The 23216-nt window shown below is 36.7% G+C and overlaps 1 protein-coding gene and 1 long non-coding RNA gene across 6 annotated transcripts in view; one reads left to right on the top strand and one right to left on the bottom strand.

The window, feature by feature from the left end:
* DLC1 (DLC1 Rho GTPase activating protein) overlaps window positions 1-23216 on the top strand; it is a 344822-nt gene that overhangs the window by 130535 nt on the left and 191071 nt on the right. The window lies entirely within an intron of this gene.
* On the bottom strand, window positions 8216-19818 carry LOC116660054. The gene is made up of 3 exons (XR_004315408.1): window positions 19719-19818; window positions 11191-11298; window positions 8216-9202 (listed from the first exon to the last, which is right to left on the bottom strand). It is a non-coding gene; the product is annotated as an uncharacterized LOC116660054 (long non-coding RNA).

Here is a 23216-nt window from a genome sequence, read left to right as displayed (position 1 = left end):
GAAGGCAGACAGTCTGGCTCCAGGACCTGCCTTTAGCTGCAGTGCTCCACTGCTTCTCTCTAGTTCCACTAATGTCTTGCCTTTTTTTCATCATAAAGCTGTCTATCCATGACTTCCTGTTATCTCTTTATAAGCATATGGAGCCATTTAGCACATAATAGGAAACACATTCTAAGTGTAAAATGCAACAAAATTAATTACTAATAAGGATTTATTGATCTCTTAATGGTGTGCAAAGCACTCTATAGATGTTTGTGGAAGCATGAAAACTGACAGTAAAATAATGATACTAAAGGTTTTATTTTACTCTTTATTCTTTTCTGTGTTTTCTACGAGCAATGTTTGGCATATATGAATTAAACATTTGTTGAATGAATGGATATACGTTATTATATGCCATGAAAATGAATTCAATTTAAAATAAGAAAAATCAAATCAAATCACTATAATATAAATTACTAAAACTAAAAATTCCTTTGGAATTTCTTTTGAGAAATGTGTCAGAAGATAGACATCCACACAAGTATTATTTTTCTAAGTTTGGGGTTGGCAAACTTTTTCTATAAAGGGTCAAATAATAAATATTTTAGTCTCTGTGGACCATTTAGTCCCTTCACAACTACTCAGTTCTGCTGTTATATTGCAAACAGTGTGAATAATATATAAACCAATGTACATGGATATGCTCCAGTAACACTTTACTTCTGGACACTAAAATTTCAATTTTATATATTTTTCGTGTGCCACAATATAGTCTCTTTTCTTGTTTTTCAGACACCATAAAATGTAGCTTACAGACTGTACAAAAAGTGGAGGAGTATGGATTTGGCTCAAGGCATAAGTATGCAACCTCTTTCTTAGTGATTACATTGGAAAAATTAACATTACCTGATCATGTAGCATATCACCAGTGAAATACTGGATTTGAGACTGAATCTCAACTCTATTTCCTAGTCTGTGACATTAGCTTCTTAAATTCTTAGTGCTTCAGTACCTTCATCTATAAAATGAGGATAATAAAAATAATACCTTCCACATTTGTTTATAGTGGGGATAAATTAATACATGCAAAGGACTTAGAACCATGCTTGGTATATAATAAATACTACATTTGTGTTTACTAAATATCATTGTTTAAAAACATTTGAGACTCATTCAGAAAGATGTTCAAAGCCAATTTACAAATCATGGAAGAAAATATCATCACATTATCATTACCTTATTCATGAAAACTGTCCCTGAATGTGTCCATTTCAGAAAATCTAAGTCAAAATCACACATCTGTATCAAAAATTTACTTCAAAAATTCTACTTTATGAAAACTGTCACTAGATTTGACTGTGTAAAGGTGTAGTTATCTTGAAAAAGAAAAATATTTCAAAGGAAGATATTCAAAAGAATAGAGAACAAACTAGTGGTTACCAGTGGGGAGCAAGGGAAGGAGAATGTAAGATTGAGGGAGTGGGAGGCACAAACTGTTGGGTATAAAATAGGCTCAGAAATAACAAATCAATACAGAGCTTAAAATCTTGGAGAGGAGATATATTATACATACATAAAAAAAAATTCAACTAAGTGTAATAAATGATAAAGGACATATGGATAATAAAGTGATGGGTGTTGTAAAGGAAAGCTAAATGAATTCCAGTTGAAGTAGTTACAACATCTGTCATTAGAATACATTTGAAGATGATCCTTGAAAGAAAGGAATGTGATGTTTAGGAAAAGTTATCAATGTGGTGCATAGTATTTTTTCTCTTCTAGACACCTCCTGCTAACAGATCAAGCCTTTGGCCCCAGAGGGAAACAGGTCATCCAGGCTAGCTCTCATAATATCTCTAGAAATTTTCAGACCTGTCAGACAAGACTGCTTACTTTAGTTTCTGGTCACAAACTAAAAGATGTAATTCTCAGTGTGCTTACAGCTATTATCACCTGCTGCATGGAGAAGCTCTTCTCGAGGATTAAGGTCAGCAAATAAAAGACAAGCAAAGAGGAAAGATAGAGTCCTGATCAAATATCCTGAGGCCACATCCACCTTCAAACTCAGGAGATCTAAAATGCAACCTATCTCTTTTTCCTCCTCATAGCTCTAGCCACTGGCTACCTGCTCCTTTCCTAAAATCAGCTGCACATTGCCTAATCCAATCTAATCATTCACCTAGAATACTCTACCTTTCTCACCTCACCTACCCAAGCCAACATCAAAATCAGATGATTTTTCCTCGGTTTCCTTTTGTGATACTTACTTTTTATTTGTAATAACAAAAACATGTTCATGTTTTAATGGTCAGAGTAGTAGGACTGCATGTATAATAAAAATTTAACAACCCCCTACTCCATCTATCCCCTCTTGATTTCTTCTCCCCAAGCAGTCATTTCAAACAAGTCTTGCTGTTTCTATTGCTCTTCTGTATTTCTAAATAGCATGCTTAACTGAGATTTCTTGATTTTTCCCTTTTAGTTATGTAGCTACAAAAAGGTAAGATTTGTCTCTCCTATACACACACACACACACACACACATAAACACACACACAGACACTTCATCATATTATAATATGATTATATTCCCTTATTTGAAATAACTTTTTGCCCCTTAATTATCTCTTTTGAGAGAAACAGGGCTTATTCTTTATATTCTTTTCACTTACTCATCTCTAAACTCTCTGCCAGAATTGTAAAACTTCTTTCAATGTGCTGGTATTGTTGATCTGGTAATCTGTCTGGTTTGTTTTGTCTTGTTTTATTTTTTTCTTGAAGTTACTTCTCATGAAGCTTTCTATTTTTCTGCTTCCCTGTGGATTATCAGTTATCTGTCCCTCTTCCCCGCTGTCAACCTGTCACCATCATCCGTGGAATTCTCTTTGGTTCATCCTGGGTTGGATCCCCTATACCCTGGAATTCATTTATTCCCCCTTTTTGGTTTACTTCCTTGCTATAGTGGAGAAAATTCTCTAATATCTTCCTAAGGAATGGTCCCTGGAATGTCATTTTTAAAATTAACTTCCATGTCTCAAAATGTTTTTAATCTGTCCTGACAGTTGATTGATAGTTTAGATAGGTGTAGAACTCAAGGTTGGAAATCATTTTCCTTAAAGTGTCTAAGCATTACTTGATTGCCTTCTAGCTTGAAGTTTTGCTCTTGAGAATATCCAATGTCTCTCTGATTCCCAATCCTATATGTGAACTGTTTTCATTTTCTCTACCAAAAATTTATATTCTTCTATCTCTAGTGGAGTGAGAATTTACAGTGATATACCTTAGTGTGAGTCTGTTCCTTTCTCTCTCTCCATCCTTTTTTTCTTTTTTTTCTAAGCGTGTGTTTGTCCCTTTAAGTCTAAAAACTTATTCCTTTGTTTTTGGCGATATCTTTGTACTTTTAAAAATAATTTCTTCCTTCTGGTTTTCTGTGTTCTCTTTCTGGATCTCCCATGATTTAGAGATAGACCTCTTGGGCTTATCCTCCACTTTTTTAAACCTTTGTCTTCCATTTTCTGTGCCTTTTTCAATTTTATCTTCTTTCTGAGAAAATTTTTGCTGATTTGTTTTCCAAAACATCCATTAATTTTTGTTTAAAAAGTACGTAAGACCATTCATGTTCTTTGACCATAGTCAAAAGACCATAGTCCTTTTCTATGGCATCTGGTACCTTTTATGGTATTTTTTAATCATTTACTTATCCATTGACTCTAATTATGGTTTTCTTTACAGTTTTCTTTTCCTCCTTGCATTATCTCTGTTTTCTTCAAATTTTATATTTTGTACGTATTCTTTTTTGTTGTCTTTCATGTTAGCAGCCTTCCTTATATATCTGGTGAGCATTAGCTATATGTTCATATATAAGAATAAGTCACTAAAAGTTGATTGGATGTTCTGTGTTGGAAGGAGATGAAAGAAGCCACTCTGAGACTTGTTTACTGGTGACTAGTGATCTGATTGAGACCCAAGTCTTTTGGGGAAGTTTCTCAAATGCTGACATCTGTTGATCTTTTCTCTTTGGCTGACAAGTTTCTCCAGAAAGAAAGTCTCCAGTATTTCCTAGGTGATGTGTGGTTGTCAAAATCCAAGGGGTTGAGCAGGAGAAGGGAGTGTCTGCCTTTCACTTGCTCTCTACTTCCACTGCTGCATCTCATCCTGCCCTCGGCTCTGCCCAGCTTCCTTGGGTCTGGAACCTGTCTGATTAGTTTCTGCAGAAGTGGCAGATGGGCAGTTAATTGGCCGTGCAGTGTGGGTCTGTGGATCTGGGAATCCAACTGCTACATGTAAAGTCTTTCCTCCTCTTTTTATCCCCACATTCCCATCCCTAGTAACTGGTGCCTCCATTTCTTGAGCAAGTTCAGGTTTCTTTAAGCTCAGGGGTTCTGCTTAATTCTTACTGACTTCCCCCAAGAAGGCTGAGAATACAGCTCTCTGTAGCCTTTGAGTAGCTACCAACAGTCCATCTACTTTCCAGAGTGAAAATGTTATTGATATGGCTTACATTATCTCTGTGTCCTCCTGTCACCTTCGCTTCCTTTCTCCATCTCTCTCTCTCTCACTCTTACTGTGTGTTTGAAGGAGCAGTCTAATCTAAGTGAATGTGTTTATTCATATTTAATCAGAAGTATCTAATTATTTTTTGAATCAAAAACCATACCCTCCATTCCTACTTATCAACTCTCTAACAATGGTCTTCATAAGGTCCTCATCATCTTTCTTATGGCCTCTTAACAACAGCTTCCTAACTAGATCCCTTTTCAGTCTGACATCCTTAAATCCAACACATTGCCAGTTCATTCATCCAAAATGCAAATCTCTCAGTGTCACTTCTGCTAAACTTCGGTAGCCCTCTATGCTCTGGAGAAAAATATCCAACTTCTTTAGTGTAGCACCGAGCCCTGAGTGATCTTACCTCTCTAGCTTGGTTTTGCACTCCTTGCCATAATAGTATACCTTAAGCTTCAGTGAAATGGAACCGCTTGTGCCCAACCATCAGGCACATACATACCACCCTCATGGAGGCCACGCTCTCTCCCACCTCCTTCCCTTCATACACACCTTTTTTTCCTTTCCTCCCCATTTACAAAATACTTCTGCAAGTGAGATCTCCTGGAAGCTTTTTATTAGTATTTTCTTTTCCCTTGAGGATTAGGAGGCCTTATTCTATGTTCTTATAGAAAGTACCTTTTCCAGATATCCTTCAAATACTGAAATGAACTATTCATGCTTCTGTGCCTATAGGAGGATGACTTCTGCTTATTCATTTTTCCTGATTTACTTATGGCCCAAACCTCCTGGAATTAGCCGTGGAAACACCAGCTGCTTCTCTTCTTTCAGCCCTTCCCTCTCTGTCTTCTCTAACCTCTAACCTTCAAAATGATTTACCTAAACTTTAAATCTGCACATGAAGGCTGGCCCAGAATGGGGAGTATACTATAGAAGAAAGATTAAATTCCCAGATCTGCACCTTTCTTGTGCCCCAGCCCCCAACACTTCTACTCCAGCACTGTCCAGTCCTGCTGCTCTTGGTCTCAAAGCATCTGCACATCCTTAAGCTCCTGTGATGACACACCTGGGGCTATCTGTATCTGACTTTCCTCAAAAATGTAGATAAAGCCTTCTTCATCACCATTATTACCACAATGTGATGTTGCTTTTTCATAAAGAAATTGATTTAATGGTCACCTGGTTGTTTCTCCCTTTGTTTTCTGAAACATTCATGAAAAACCAAAAGCAATATATTCTGGTTTTAGGTCTGTTTCCTCTTGTTCTGGACCCAAGAAAAAATAAAACATTGTCAGAAATATCTGCCGTGGAAATATCTTCCCTAGAAAAAGGGAAGCAAGAGAACCAATCACAGGGGCTATGAAATAAAAAGGAGCATGTGTGCTGGGGGCAACACAGCCCCTCTGTCACCTCCCTCCTAGACACATCCCCAGCCTAGACACTGGGAAGGTCAGTGAGTCCACACATTAGAGGAACTCTGTGCTTTAGCATTAAGTTCTTGTACCTGTGGCCTATGTTACAAAGAACAAGAAAAACAGTTAAACTTTAGGTATGTGATGGTCTAAAGGGATTTAGTAAGCAGACTTGCCAATCCATGCTACCATGTCAGGTTGTTTGTTGTTGTTTGTCTATAAGAAAATGATTTCAGAATTCCAAACAGCAGACTTGAAAGTAAACATTTAGACCATAGCTTATTTGCAAATTTCAAATTTCATTCCTGTTGCTAATTAAAAAAAATCTTAAACAATGATTGTGAACAATTTTCCTTCCCTCAAACCCAGTAGTCTTGAAATATGCTGAAAGAGCCTCTTTTAACACTGTTGGGGACGTCTTCACACACACACACACACACACACACACACACACACACACACACGCAATGCACACTGAAAATTTAGCCAGGCTTTACAGACGAGTGACATATATTCTCTAAGGATAATGCTATAATCCCAAAGTGCAACTCAGGACATAGTTTCAGAATATTTTCTCATGTGTCAGATTCTTGTGAAATCATCTCATGATGCAGTAGAAGGTACCTAACTTTATGTAACATGATATGGCAGATGCACAATGCAAAACTTCCAAATATATAACAAATTTGAATGTCTTTATAGTATTTATAAACATCTTAAATAACACCACCAAAGGTTTATGAAGTCATCCTTTTCTAAGTTAAAATGAAAACTTTGTCTTTTTACCCTGATTCATTGCTGAGTTTGAAAGTGCAAATTTACTTCAGCTCACTCTTGATTAACCACATAAGTATATTCTCTCTGCCAAGAGATCCCCCCATCTCTGAACTGTCTGCTGGCCACTTCCCTCCCTCCCTCTCTTTCCCAAGGCAGCCTTTAACCACTGCTTCGAGGAGATTCATTTCCTTTACTTTCTCTGCAATCTTTACTTTTTGCTTTCACTCTAGAGGATCTGAAATCAACTAGTGTTTTAAATTTTAGAGTTGTTTGTAATTACAGCAACTCCTAACATTTTAGGCACAATACGTGACAGTTGGATATTGTTAGGCAGAGAAAAACAAGTCTACAAGTTCCATCGCCACCATATCCTTGCCTCTCAACTTGCATCCCAAGTTCTTCCCCTAGTTCGTCGTCTATCGCACATGGGCAAGTGCATTTCCCCTCTGTGGTTTACTCTCCTCTTGTGCAAAGATAGTGGGGAGGGAGGGCTCTAAATTCCTCTCCTACTTCACTGTTCTGGAATTACAGATATTATTTGCTTTTTCAGTCTACTAGACTCACTTTTTCTTCACTTCTCATTATCCACCTATTATCCAATTTGGCAAAATAATTAAATAATTAGAAGTTGACAATGTACTAGGTTAAATGTGTGTACACAATTAGACTTTTGTCCTTTCTCACCACGTGCAAACTGTGTCTAATTACAAAGTGAAACCCACTTTTATGATTATTACTTTCTTTCCCTATTTCCAAGCCACAAGGAAAAAATCTACCCAAATGATTGTATCTATACTTGCTGTCCTAACAGATCAGTCTGGCTTGTGTTATGATCATGGTCTTCGTGATAGCTATAGAGGAGTAGTGGCTAACCTTGTGCCTTATTTCATCTGTAACCATTTCTACCACTGTTTTGCAAGAACCATTTTGTTGGCATTGTTTGATGGCAGACATCAAAAACCACCTGTCACTCTGTACTCTGTCCTCCATTCATTTACTAGAACTTCTCCTCTAGATTGAAAGTACTATAAAAGGAGAACCTATAGCTAATTCATCTTTGTACTTTCATAAGTATAAAATTCAGAATTAGAGTATAGTAAGAACTCAGTAAGTACTGAAAGAAAGAATAAATGGGTAAATGAATGAATCATTTATAGGATGCTAACATAGATTCAGAAAATACCAAAGCAAAATAAATCCTAAGATTCTGAGAAACCCTGACCACATTCCCAAAAAAATGGTACTAACCAAACATCTTGATGGGCTGGACCTTTTGTGCTACTATTCTGGAAACTTAAACATCCAAGTATTTCAAATTTGGGTCCCTAAGTATGTGAAAATAATATGCAGTATTGACTTTGATTCACATGCTGTAGATTTATTTTCAAACCAATGTCTAGAAAAGGTGCCTCTCTGAGAAAACTCAGGATGGCATATCTATAAATTGAACTAAAGGAATTAAAACTATGGAGAAGTCTAACTTTCACCTAGAGGTAACCCAGGGTAGGAAAAGAGCACAGGTTTGGGGATCAGAGATGACTTAAATTCATGTCCATTCATTCACCAAGAGCTTGACTTTGAGAGGTCACTTACTATCTCTGGCTCTCTTTTTCTTATCCATAAAATGGGACTTACCGTAATCATCATCATCTACATCATCTGCTTTACAGACATGTTAAAAAAATCAAGTAAGATTATAAACTACATAGTTTAATGCCTTGCACAGAATAAACAATATTCCCCATCTTATTTGATGCACATTTTATTTGAGCACATTTTAGCTCAGAGACATGCAGTTTTAATGCTTTTGTCCATTCAGTTATCATAATTGATTGGGGACACCATATTGCACAATCCCAGGAGTTGTGCAAAACAGCAGCCTTGTACATGATGTTCCTGTCTCAGGCAATGAGCCATCAGTTTCTGGGCAGAATAATGACTTGATGTAGCTGCACTTAAGGCTGCAAATGGTATGAACTAACAGTGGTGGACGATCCAATCTCTCAAACTGGTCAAATCACTGAGGAATTATACATCTAACTCTCTTGACATTCCAAGCAAATGAAATTATAGAAAGCATAGGTGAGAACAGTTCACCAATCTAATTTAGATTCTTAAATTAAGATTCTGCAGATTCTGTCTGCAGGCTGGTCTCAGTTTCGTGGAAGACAGTAGGCAATGGACAATTCTCACATGGTAGCATGCGTCAAGCTGTCCCATTTCTTGAGGGCACTCTTTCGCTTTCCTTTCTCATTTTTTCTGTTTTTTTGTTTGTTACTAGTTCTTTTGTACAGTGTTGTGATTCTAAGCTAGAGAGATTAGTTCGATGAGAAAAACATACTTTTGCTGAAATGTGATTCTCCACCCACTCTTCACTCCAATCCTACGAAAGACATGCTTCTCTCAGCAGGAGTCTCAAAGGAGCAGTATTGTTTCTGGACATCGCTGTAGCTGGATAAGAATATGCCTTTGTCGATGCCACAACATGGGGAACTTTAGACAGACTCAGGTGCTGGTAAAACCACTCTGAGGAGAAAAATAATTCATCTTCAGTTGGGTGCAGGCATGGAGCACAGCTGAACTTTCAGAAAGTATAGCGCTGTCAGATTTTAAGCTCTTTAGAGGCAAGGACGTACATTTCACTCCTTTGTGCATCTATCTGGTGGATGAATTAATTACAGAATGTATGGCTTAAACCAAATTGTCACCAAATTTGGGAGAACTTTGAAACATGTGAAGTTTATAACAATAATAAAATAACAATAGGCAGCACAATGTGTTAACAAGTTAAGGAACCAGCTGGTCAAACACCCTCATTTTACAGGAGAGGAGACAAGTGTCGAAATTCACTTCCATTGGGCCTGTGAAAGAAGAACAACCAACAAAAGGAGGAACAAAAAGTAGCAGGGCCATATGCAAGAGGAAAGTCAGCATAAAAAAACTGAAGATGATTTCTAGCCTAAAAAAGTGCCTGGAAGGCCCAGAAGTACCAGTGATGTGGATCGCTTTCCCCTGCATTTTTTCCTCATCTTTGCTCAGAGAGGTTTTCCCTGAGCCCCTGTCTGAGGCCCTAAGACCACACCCGACCCATCATGGTCTACTCCTGCCTCTGCTTTTTCTCTTCTTTTACAACCCTTGTTGCTACCTGATTTTGTGTTGTGTTTTATTAATTGCTGTTTGTCCATTTCCCCCTTCTGGAATGTAAGCCAATGAGAACAGCAGAGATTTTATATTTTATTCCCTGCTGTAATCCCGCTGCTTTAAGCACACAGTAGACATTCAATCAATATTTGCTAAATGAATGGAGAAGTAAAGAAGGAAGAAATGAGTGTGATCTCTTGAGCCACGAATGAAACACATTATAAACTATTTAATTGTTATAGACTTTCTATACCAGTAATTTTTAATTTGGAGAGAATCATAATCCTTCTCTGTATTTAATGAAAGCTGGGAGGTGTTTTCTAAAGAAGTAAAAGTACACATTCACAAATAAATTTGGCATGCAATTTTAGGGATTCAAAAATGAAGGGCCCCAGGTTAAGAAACCCTGCTTTGTGTGCTTACAGATTTACTTTTGTAGAAATGGAATTTTAGGCTTAAATCAAAAATAATCTCTGATTCTTAAAGAAAATTTTCTGGAGATGAGAGCCTTTTATTCTTTTTGTTTCAAAACAGTGAAGTAATGACAGAACATCTCTATCCAGTATGAAGTCGGAAATGGAGGGTGATTTTTAAAGCACAAGCAAATGTCAACAAAAAGGTCTAAAATAATAAACAGTAGTCTGTTGTCTGATGTGATCATTCCTAGAGATGAACCTTATAAAAGGAAAAACTGTAAACGGAAAGTAGAGAATTGAGAAGATAATACTTTATTTCTTAGGCACTTGCTATTTGCCTGGCTCCCTGCTAACTGCTCCACATGCATCATCTCTTTCTTATAAATAACCTAGAAAGGTGGTCACCAGAGACCAGAAAAGTCACACACTGTGCCTTGTCCTGTCTGACTTAGAAGCCAGTTACTATATCTCTTGAGCTGTGTTCATCCCTTGTATAGCCATTTTCACTATGAAAATTGTTCTAATATGCAACATCTCATTGTCTTTTAACCTCACAGCAACTAGAATAAAGGTAGTTTAGTCTATGAAATTCCTATCTGACGAACAAGTGAATGATTCAGTTAATTAATTATCAGTCATTCTGCAAATATTTACTGAGCTCCTGCTCTTCTGGAAATTCCTCTCTGTCTTGTTACCAGACATATGCATGGCTATATATGAAGTGCATCTGGTTAAAAATAAAGACCCAAATCCATAAATGGGTTTTGTTTTATTGCTTGATTAACTTACAGACATTTTGTGTGGAAAAATAAAAAGCAAACCAAGTATACAAAAATAAAAATCTAGATGTCTACAACCATTGTTGATTCTGTGGAATGCTTTGATTTCTGCAAACCACCAATAAAGGCTATTTATTGTTAGTCTACTGTTTCAAGAACTGAGTGAGCTGAGGCTTACCGGTTGCTGGTCAGACTGGTTACTCCCCTGGGACGTGGGTGCAGTGCCACCACATGTTATAGAAGGGGTGAGTCCGTCTGCATCGTCTGGCTCATCCTCCTTGCACAGCTGAGATGTGGGAACATTTGAAACAGATTTCACAAGACTGAACTCAGGATCAGGAGTCAAGAGTTATTCATCTCTGTGTTGTCACAAAAAAGAGGCACTGGTAAAGAACCAATGCCCACTAATATTGATTTTCCCAACTGGTGTCCACACTGGGTTGTTGCCATAGGATGTGATGTGATTGGATACTTTATGGATAGCTTCTCTCTTTCACAGCGGTAGTTGCTGTGTGATGTCCCCTTTCAGACAAAATCACTTAACCCACTCCCACATGCCAGTCTATCACGTCAAGATTTGAGTTCAGATGACGTGGTAGTGACAGCCTCAACCACAAATATTTCCAGTAAAGCTAAAACAATAATTTTTTTCAAAACCATGACATTGTTACTCTAATTTATTCTTAACCATTTCAAAGATTTATTAATCTTACTTCATCTTCCAGCCAGCCTCTAATTGGATCAGGGTATCATCCCAGCTCCCGTGAGCTGGATTCTGAGGGGCAGACAGGACCAGTAGCTTGACTAAGCCCAGAACAAGTTGGGACAAAATTGCAGCCAGTTCATGGTTTTTGAATTGCATCAAACTATCTGCAAAGGTAATGGTTTACAGCAATTTAACCCAGAACTAAGTTCCTCTAGCTATACCAATAGACAGGTGACATTGAAAGACACTACTCAACACATAGTAAGGGATTAATAAATATTAGTTGGATGAAAGAATAAATGAATGAAGCTTATTGGTCAATATTATATACACAGTTGATATTATGGGAAAATAATTTCTTTCATGCAGTTTATATTAATAGCAGTCAAAAGAATGGGACTGACTTCTTGATGCTGAGAGACTCTTGCTTGATTCAATAATTTAGTTAATACTCTGTTAAGTTTTCTTTATTGTTGCAAATCCGTCTCTGTTAAACATCAGTAATGTTATGCTTTCTAGCCTTATTTTACCAAAGTTTATGGGAAAAGTGCTTTGTGGGTACAATTATATATATACCCATCTTAATATATACATTATGTTAGAAATTCAATTTTCTTGATTTTGTTTTATCCTCCTAAATTCCCTGATATATGTGCAGTAAAGTTGAACAGCATGACAGCAGAATCCACCCCCTATTTTTCCATCCATTTACAATTGGTGATGCTAATATGATTATCAAATCAAATCAAGGTATTAAAATTAATTACAAAATACAAATTCCCTAGAATATGTTATTACCCTGTATCGTGACCTTTGAAAATATTGAACCAATTATTTTATGTAACTATGAGTGAATTCATTCATAACTACAAATGAGGTAATTAATTATTCTGAAATTAGGCAGATAATGAGTAATCTTAAAATAATCCTAATTGAATTGGAAGTACCTGCTTGAATTCAAACACCATATTGCTAATATCTAATATGTGTTATAGAAATAATATCCATTTACTATACTCCTTCATATAGACATTTTTTGTTACATAATCAAGATTTTAGCATAACAGAATATAAAAAAATTAAATGCTCTTATATTCTGGAATTCAGTTCTACAATAAAGATATTGTCAAGCAAGTTATTTGAACAAGTCTCCTTCCTATTTCTTTTCTTTATTTTTTAATTCAGGAAGGAGATAGTACTTTCCCTTCTGCCTTTGGCCAGAGACAACTGATTTTGTTTATACTTTGTTTATATTTTCCATTTTATCTCCTTTAGCTGATCATTCACTTCTATTCAATGATGTATGTATCTAAACTATATTAGAAAAAAATGTCAAATTTGACTCCAGTCTTAATGCTTTGGTTTTGCCATCTCAAGTTACTGTTAATGTCACATGGTAATAATATCAGTTTATATTTGGGTGCATACTACATAATGTTTTCAAAATATTTTATTAGTCATCCCAACAACCCTGCAAATGCTGGGTTGTTCTTATTTCCAAGATAAAGAAGATGAGGTTAAAGCCAAGAGCATGTGGCTAGTGAGTAACAGAGCTCATATTCAAATCCACCCTTCTGATAAGTCCAATTCTTTTTACTCACACAGCAAATCTCCACAATAGAACACATAGCTTAGCTGTGTGCGCCGACACAATGCTTAATCTTGACTGCTTTATCTCTCTAAGGTCTCAGTAGCTACTAACTTCACTTCAAAGCAAAAGCTAATCTCATACATTGAGAAAAATAGGACTTCTCTTTTTGAGTGTTAAAAAAAACCTCCTCTGAAATTGTTACATTTCCTAGTCTGCATATTAAAATAATTAAGCAAATTGTATAACATATTGATACATTGTAGTTCCTACATTGTAATTCTACCTCCAGTCCCAGTAATAAACCATATTATCCTGTAGTCAAGCAACTTCACCTTAGGACTGTGTATTTGTTAGAAAAATAAACCTTATTAAAGGTTCTGTTTCCCTGGATTTTAGCAGATAACGGAATATGCTTCACAGATTTAGATGAATGACTTCTAGCTCCTATTGGAAGGTTTAGAAAAAAAGAACTCTATATTTTCAAAAGAAAGATGAGTCTTTAGAAATATGCTCTTTTCCCAGTATTTGGAAAGATTCTGAATATCATATCTTTTCCTCTCCCAGCAAAAATTCAAGTATAGTAAGTAGTAAAATGTACCTTCGTAGACGAAAATATAAAGTCATTTTTTTCACAATTTGTAAAACATTTATGAAAACCTATTCTCTTGTCAAAAAATCAGGTTGTTTTGAAATTAAAAAAGTCTCAGTGTAGGTCCAATGAACAATGATTGATTAATTTTTTCTTCTTTATGTTGTCATGCCCCATGGCAGACTTTATATAGTGTGGACAAGTGAATTGGTGGTTTTATGGAACCACAGATCTAGATTTGGCTTGAACATTCCATCTGTTAGTGTTTTCTATAAGGCAGAATATCTGATATACATTATCCTGTACTTTCTTATGAAAAATAGGAATTTTCATCAGCTTGACCAAAAGGTGGCTTTTCCATGCAGGAAAATAGGGTGTTCGTTTCAAATATGCTTTGAGAAATTCAGTCAGGGGTCAGACAGCCCTCCCTTAATTTTCTTCCAGCCTACGTCAGAAAGTCTCGTGACTTGGTAGTAAACATGAAGTTGTCTGGAAAAGAATTTATTGTATGCTCACATAAAAATATTAAAATTCCGTAGAGAAAAATGTTGGACCCACATGTTCTTGGTTTCCATAATCTCTGAAAGATACCTTTAAAAAAAAAAGTTCTGTATTTTTGTTCCAGTGAACTTTAGACAGATTGTCCATTTGCCTGATTTCCTCCAGGCACACTAGCTTCTATTTCTCATGTTCCTTTGCTCTTCCTTCTTCGAGAGACCCCTAAGCGGGTGAAGGCCCCAAGACGCTGTCTCCAGTCATCTTTTCCTCTCCAGCTACACTTTTTCTTTGGGAGATCTCATCCTGACCCATGGTCTTAAAGACACATTGTAGTGTCTGTGATGACTCTAAAATGTATATATGAAATTTGGATCTCTCCCCTAAGCCCAGACTTTTCTCTCCTCCTTCAGCTTAGCACAGTGATAACCAGCTAGGGTCCTGAGCCAGGTTTTCTGAGAACCAATTCAGACTATGCCACTTATTTTAACTTTAGCAGTCATGATAGTAGTCCCTCCTTGCAGCTCTCCTGTAGCTGATAGGACTAAATTAGCTATTGCACCTACAAGGGCTTAGAACTGTGTCTGGGGCATAGCAAGCACTGATAAATCATAGCTATAATTATGACCTATCTCTGTGTGGATATCTAACAAGCATCTCATGCTTAACATGCCAGCAGAACAATTGGTTTCTCCTCCAAACACCCAGGTCTCCAGCCAATATCCAGGCCACTTCCTTCAAATGACCCATCCAATCCATGCTTCAGGAAGTCCTGCCCACTTTCCAAACCAAAAAAAAAGGCTGAATTTTCCCCTCTCCTTATCCTTGGCCAGAGACAATCGATGTTTGTCTCCCACAATCCCAGGTCAAGTTTCCATTGTTTCCCAGTGTCCAAGCTGGACCCCTGCCTTCACTCCTCACCCGCAGTAGATCCTAGGTACAGAGTAATCTTTTTAAGCACTAATCAGATCAAGCTACTCTTCCTGCTTAAAACCTCCCAGATGCTTTCCATCGCAGCCAGCACAGAATGCCTACCAGGGCTCACCTGGCCTGGAACTTGCTTCCTGACCTCCTCTTCCTCTATTCTCCCCGTCTTTCACTCTGCTACACTGACTCCAGCCTCGTCTCTGAGCTGTGAGCTCACCAAGCTCCTTTCCATCCCAAGGGCTTCGCACTTGCAGCTTCTGCTGCTTCCCTGTATCTGTGCAGGGCGGTCTCCTCATTCCTCAGGTTGCAACTCCGATGCCGCCTCCAGAGAGAAGACTTCTTCCCTGACTACTAAAGCCACCTCTCCCAGCCTAGGTCAGTCCAAACCACATGGCCTTATTTTATCTTCTTCTTCATAGTTATCTGAATATGGCATTAACCTATTTGTTTTGATGTTGTTAGTCAATCTCCCATACTGCAAAGTTAGCCTCCTTAGAGGAGGGGCTGGTTCTGTTCGTCACTGTTTTCCCAGTGCTAGAATAGTGCCCAGCACACAGAGGAGGTGCTCAAAAAATGTCTTGCGTATGACTGACTCTGGGCTTGCTAAGATCTTGTAATGAGTTTCTTACTCTAATGTGGAGCCTAAGGAAACAAAAACGTTTGTAGCTGTCTGACAAATGGATGTTAGATAATGAAGGAGAAGGACACTTTATGAACCTTTCATGAACTCACACTGAGTTTGGGTCACTGTGCATTTTGTTTTAAATATTCTGAAGTCATATTTTAAATGGGAAGACATGAAGGACAGTCCTACAACAAATTGGAGAGCCATTCCCACTGTAGCTTTAAATTCTTCCTTTGAGCAGTTTGAGTCTTAGAAAATTTTTATTCTGCATCTCAAAGAAAAACTCATATAATATTGGCAGGAAGATATTTTACAAGAATTTTTATGCATTTTAATAATAAGGCAGGCAACAAAAGTATTTTTAAATTCTGTAACAAGTAATAAATCCTATATGAAAAATACTATAATCTTTTTTGAAAAATAAATTATTTTTCTTAATAACTTTTACTTAACTTTTACTTAAATACCTTTTTTACTGAAATTTTACTTAAATGAACTTTACTTAAATAAACTTTTATGTTATTTTACTTTAGTAACTTTTTATTTAAGTAACTTTCTAGATTCATAGTGCTGTAGAAATTTCAGAGAGGTGATTTAATCCTTTCCCCTATCTTCAGGGAAGATAAATAGAAATTTTTGTAAATTTCTAGACAGAAGATTCCAGAATCACAAAATCACTCTTATGCGTCCATTTTAGTAGAGATTCAGTATACTTCAGAAAACATCACACTTAAATATATTGTTGTAACTAAACTATCTTAATTCTCAAAAATATCAGTTAACCTAGGTTAATTGATGGGTTAATCAGTTTACCTATAATTTACTTCTCAGACAAGGCAAACCCAAGAAGGCAAACCCAAGAAGATCACCTACAGTGCGTATTTACTATTTCAAGCAGCTTCCAGGGTATGTCCTGTGTACTCTGCTTGCTCTCTGACCCTCGTGGGGACTTCTTGAAACTAGAGGGAGGGGTGTGCAGCTCAGAAAATTAGAAGCTATAGGCACTGCAAGAACCAGGGTCTTTAATGAAAGACTGCATTGTGTTCCTTATGCTTTATTTGCTAGGGCAGGAAAATATCCTGGTCCACTTTACAATGATTTTCAACAATAATTGAAATAAACTTTTCCTTTTTTAAATTTAAAGCTATATTAAGGAAAAATGCAATTTATGTTCCATTTCCAAAATAGTCTGGTCAGTCAAGATTTTACTATGTGTGATTTAAAGGTCATTAAAAATGCTGAAGCTAGTTCTTCAGTTAAAAAAAGTTTTTGTTGTTGTTTTACGGAGGCTGAACTCAACCTGAAATAGTTTGAGTCTTCATCCTCAGTCATCACACACACTGTCCTATGGTCACATTCTCAACACGTTATGTCAAGGACCAGACTAGCAAAAAGCAATAAGACAAGGAAAGGATAATATTAAAGCCACTTAAAACAAGGAGCAAGGCCTGACTTGATGCCAATATCAATATTTTACTCTTTTTGGTATGTAAAAATATTTATGCTTTAGAAATCTTAGAAATTTCAAAAAATAGATTGCATTTTTCAACAAAAAGTAAAATATCCTGAGTTTTAGGGTTTTGGGGGTTTTGGGGGGTTTTGATTTGGCGATTTGTTTCTTTTTTGATGTTTCTATCTGCATCATTTCTGAATTAGAACATAGATACTTTAAATTTGAAGGCATTCTGTAGTGAAGGCAGCTAAATGACAAAACCAGGCGTACTGATTTCTTTCCCCTTCTTAACCCTTCATGACAACAGCTATTTTAACAAAACAATACCTTATCTTTATAAGTCTTCAAACTGGATGATCTTTATTCTCCACCTTCTTTGGAGTGTTACCTTTCACTGAGTCACACTTATTAGAATACTGTTAAGCTTAGAATTTGTTATTTCTACACCTGGGCTATGGCTTCATAGCCTCAAATCTAAGCAAAAAAGAATCCTACCAACTGGAGTTGCCACCTAAGAGAAGACCACGTTTTCTCCTATCCATCATTATTTTCTACATACAAAGCAAAGAAAATGTCTTTTTAGCAAGGTCATCATGGCTCACAGACAGGCCTCAGTTTGATTGTTGAAAGAGGGACTTATTTTTATATTGCAGTAAAAATTATTTTTGTAAAAAAATATGCTTCAGATTTAGTCAACCCAGAGAAGTAATTGTCACACCCTCATACTCTGAGGCTCCATTTCCCTGGCTTCAGGTCCTACCAAATTTGTATTTCAGCTCAGACCTCTCCTCTGACCTCCACACCCCTGTAACCAGTGGTTTAAAAGTGTCTGGTTGATCTTGTCCAAGATGAAATTGGCTCCTGCTACCGCCCAGTCCACTCCCCCTGCGGCTTTCTTTACCTCCACTACTCCATCTTCTAAGCTCCATAGGACAAGAGGCTGATGATCTTCTTTGGCATCTGCCTCTCCGGTGTTCCGACAATCAATCCATCGCCAAGTGTCTGCTGATGATTCTCCTTCTAAAGTGTAAAGTAGGTCTGACCTCTTCTTCCCATCTTCATCATCAGCCCTGCAGCCTAAGCAGCAGTCATTTCTCTTTCCTGAACTGTGACTTACCTGTTGGTGCCATCTCTGGTCCTCTTTTCCCCAATACACTCTCTGCAGTGCAGCCAGCATGATCTTTGAAAGCTGCACGTCGGATCACATCACTCATCTACTTAAAACCCACAGATAGATTCTCAGTGTGTAACATAAACTACAAGGTCTTGTGTAACCTCATCATCACCTAATTCTGTAGCATCATCTCATACCATCCTTTCCATCACTTTCCAAACTCCACCCACAGATTCTGTTTTCAGAACTAGAATCAAACCAGTATGTTCTCCTAGCTCAGCAGTTCTCACAGTATGTTTGCTAGAGCAGCAACAGCAATATCACCTGAGAACTTAAAGAAAATATAAAATCTTGAGCCCCACCCTAGACCTACTGACTGAATGAGACAACTCTGGGAGCAGGACCCAGCAAGTGATTCAGATGCACACTTGAGTCTGAGAACCCCTGATCTAGCTAGTCTGAGATGGGAATGCCTGAAAGTCTCAGTTCTATCTGTTTTATTACTTAGGCATACATAATTTGTCTGGCTTTTTTAGTGAGCTTAGTGAAGGAAAGATATTACGGCCCAGCATTGTTTGTCCAGCTTAATAAATTGGCTCCAGTTGGGGCGGGGAAAGGAGTAAGTGACTTTTGAGTTGTGAGTGGCAAGATATATACACAACTATGTGTACTTTTTTGTGAGCCTTTTACTGTTCTACTATACCACATCCCAAACTCTGAGTAGAGATCAGCTAATGCTCATAGAACTATGGTCTAAGTGCAAGACTTCCTTGAATAAAAAGCTAGACCCTCTCACTGTCAAATACCACCTCTTAGTTTCTTGAATCAGTAGTGAAATTTGCATGTGGATGTCTTTTTCTCTATCTTAAATCTCAAGTTTACTGTCACTAGGAATTATACTTCATAATTTTTAATATCCTCCTCATTGCCTTGTAATACTAAATTTTAGTGTATATTGAATGAGTAGTTAATAGGGCCATTTTCTTGGCTTAGTTTGGAATAAATATAAACCACGGCATGTTTTAAAATATGATACAAGAAGACAATCTTTTCCCTTAGTGTCCACTTTTCCCAGAGATTATTCAGTCCTGACTTTCATTCGTTAGAGTGCCAAAAGTTCTTGTTCTTTGAATTCTTAAATCTCTATAGAATTTTCCAAAAAGTTCCAGCAGCTGTTTGTCTTCACATGAAAGACCAATTACTTACTGAGAATTGTTCACTCGGCCTGCTTCATTTCTGTCTCTGCCTTATGGTCAGGCCTCAGAAACCACCCACTTGCAACCTTCCATGGAGCAGAACAACATTTATGGCCTTCTGAGATTTTCTCTGTGCGTGTATAAAATTATTGTCCTAGAACATGTTCAAATGTTTGAGAAGTGTTGTTGAAGTGTTGTGCAATTTAAGTCTGTTGGAAGCAAGAAAAATGTTTTTTCTGTGTATCATATTATCCCTGCTCACCATTTGTGAAATGATCCAACAGTGTCCTCAAGGGACTGCCTCTGGTTCAAAAGCCAAGAGCTCATTAGCCTCATTGTTACTTCCTTTCCAAGCTTTCAGGGCTCTCACCAAACTATACAAGCAAAAACCCAAGACTGACCAACTTCTGAGATTTCTCTTTTCTTGTTGTTTGTTGTTTCCTCAGTTTTTGTGTAAAATAATTGCCATAAGTTACAGGGTTCAGAAACCTTGTTATGATCCTCATTCCCAGTTGTGTCTGTTTAATGTGTAGTTCATTTACATGCCTGTGTAATTTCTAGGAAAGCAAAATTTTTTTTTAGCACTTAGTGTTTAAACAAATCAATCACTTGAATTATCTTTTACAAACAGTCATTACATAACATCACCAAAGTATCATTAAATGACTATATGATACTCTAATAATTGCGTTAAAATGTATATATTTACATACATACATCCTACGCACACAAACATAACTTTTGATACTCATCAAGGAAAGCACAATTATAATTGCATTTTGGTTACTTTAAATTCCGAATTTTCAAATTTAGTAAAGATTCTAGAAATGCTTCATGTGCAGTAAGATTCTAATCTGGAAAAAAAAAATCTTCCGTTTTTCATTTCATAAGTAAAAGTACATGGTTTGAATTTGTTTTGGAAGCCAAGGGCTTACTCATATTAACACAGAAAAAAGAAAGAAGGAAGCTATATACTACTCATAAATTTAGAGCTTACTTTAAAGTCACTTTTAAGGAATTGCCCTAGAGACTTGTCTCCTACATACTCCTTAATAATATGAGCCACTAAAAATCTTCAGTTTCCTTTTGAAGATACTTCTAGAGAGTTTCCTTATGAACACATTTGAGAGAGAACAGCAACAACAATAAAAATTTTGAACAACATGGCCAGATGTAAGACTTTCTGATGTAAGACTCAAAAAAAATCGAATCTGATTTGTCAGAACCTGTAGTCTGTGTTCTCAAGTAGCAGGCTGTCCCTCCTGTGCTCAGTGGCACCTGCTGACAGGCTCTAATTAAGCCACAGAATTGGATGCATTGAGATACATTAACTGTTTCACATGATTCATAAGCCAGCTTGCTGGATTGACTTACACTAACACTGCATTAAAGTATCTTTTCATATTTTCAAAGCCCTGAGATATGCCTATAATCAGAAAAATACCTATTTTCAAAAGTGATACCACCAATCAGTGAAATGCTTATTGGATGCCTCGTAGGATTACTGTAAAGATTAAGTTTTATACATACACACACAAATACTTAATACCAATAAGGCATTCACTTTGCTGCATTACCTTATCACTGTGTATCTCAAGACGGTATGAACACCATTCGTCTGACTCTGTATGCTCACATCTTTGTTGAAAAGTCTAAGTTCCTTAATGGTAGAACTAAGTTTTTATTACGCTGTATATAATTCTTATTTTGGCCTAAAGTGTACAGGGGAGCTCAATAAATATAAATGAATAAATGATGACCATCAACCCAAGCAGAATACTTAACTGCAAAGAATGATGAAAAAGAAAAATAATGAAGAATAGAGATCAGCTGTTCTACCTGATTCTCTCAGGTCTGCCACACAACTTAAAATAACAATGAATAATCTCACACAGTGTTTGTGGGTCAAAAATTCAGGAGCAGCTTAGTTGGGTGGTGCTGGCTTAGCATCTGTCCTGAGGTTGCTGTCAAGATTTCTGAAGGTGTGACTAGGTCTGTAGAATCTGTTTCCAGTATGCCTCACTTACATGGTTGTTGGCAGGAGGCTTTGGTTCCTTGCCATATGAACCACATAGGGGGACTTAAGCATCCTCGTGATATGGAAACTAGCTTATCCCAGAATAAGTCATACAAAGAGAATGCAAGGGGAAAGCTGCAGTACCTTGTATAGCGTCATGTCAGAAGTCACACTTGGCCATGCCCTATTAGAGAAGGAAATGAGTCTCCACCTTTTAAAGGGAGGAGGGTCAGAGACTTGTGGACATATATTAAAACCATCACAGTAAACTCTGTGGGTAATGCCATCTCTAAGCAGTAAAGAAATATTACTTCCTAGAGCTCATATGGTTTCAGTTTGGCTACATTTTTTTGTTTTGTTTTGTTTTGGTTTTTTTGCTACTTTTCCAGTAGAAACTCTGACATTTCAGCACAAATTAAGAATTATTTAAAATTTAGAATTTTAAAGATATGCTAAAACTTTATAATTAAGAAAAGTGTAATCTAAAATGTTTAATTTTCTTAAGGCTACAGGACTAGATCTGAGTTCTCTGAATACCCAGTTTAAATCCCTTGGGGGTTAATTATATGGTAGAATGTCAGATCTCTGTGAATTCCAAGGCAGTAATCTAAATTCAGTGTAATAGTTTGTGTCCAACAAAGTAAGAGAGTTTTATAGGGGGTAAAAATAGATTAAAAATTCTACAGTCCTTGCCTAAGTAGAACAAAAAGCTTCCAATCATTTAACTGTAACAACTAAGACTGTATGTTTATTTTAACAACTGACATATGGTTGTCTTTCAAAGCCAAAATTATCAAGTATTGAACAGCAGTGGGTACCAGTTAAAACAGCCAATAGATATTACCTTAAATGTTTTGATTAACAAATTACAGCATTTAATAAAGCAATTGTGATTAACTTTATTCTGAATTCTGCCCATAATAAAATAAAATTTACTGTAGTTCTTGAAAAAAATACATGTTCAAAACCCCAATGCCAATAAAGCATTTGAATAGGAATATTTTTCAGGCCTACTTAATAAATCTAGGTTCTCAGAATGGAGACTTTATGGAAAAGTACTGTTTGTTATTTGAATTTTGACCGAAATAGTGAAGAAAACAGTTGTGGGAATTAAAAGTAGGCCTACCAGAGAATGTAGCACATTTACTGAATTCCTATAAAAGACACTTAAAAATAGGTCACCACTTTCATCTGGACCATTATGTGAATCATTATTAGGAGAGCCTGCAAATAACCAATTTTAAAAGTATATTTGTTTCTTATTTTTTAAATGATAGAAATTTTAGAAACCTCTCCAGTTTTCCTGAGATTTGGGTAAATTATCCTCCTGACTCAAGGCTAGTGTAATGGTAACTTCCTATAGAAAAGACAGTGCCTAATAGGAAAGAGGAAAAGGCCTCATTACAGACGGAACATAGTCTATGTTACCCAAATGCCCTCACTTTGGAATTACTTTACAGTCTCTAGTTTCTTTATTGACTATTTCCCTGA

This window comes from Camelus ferus, chromosome 26, assembly GCF_009834535.1.
Source record: "Camelus ferus isolate YT-003-E chromosome 26, BCGSAC_Cfer_1.0, whole genome shotgun sequence".
NCBI classification, from domain to species: Eukaryota; Metazoa; Chordata; class Mammalia; order Artiodactyla; family Camelidae; genus Camelus; species Camelus ferus.
Note: the sequence above shows the minus strand (reverse complement) of the source record. Positions and strands in the feature narration are given on the sequence as shown.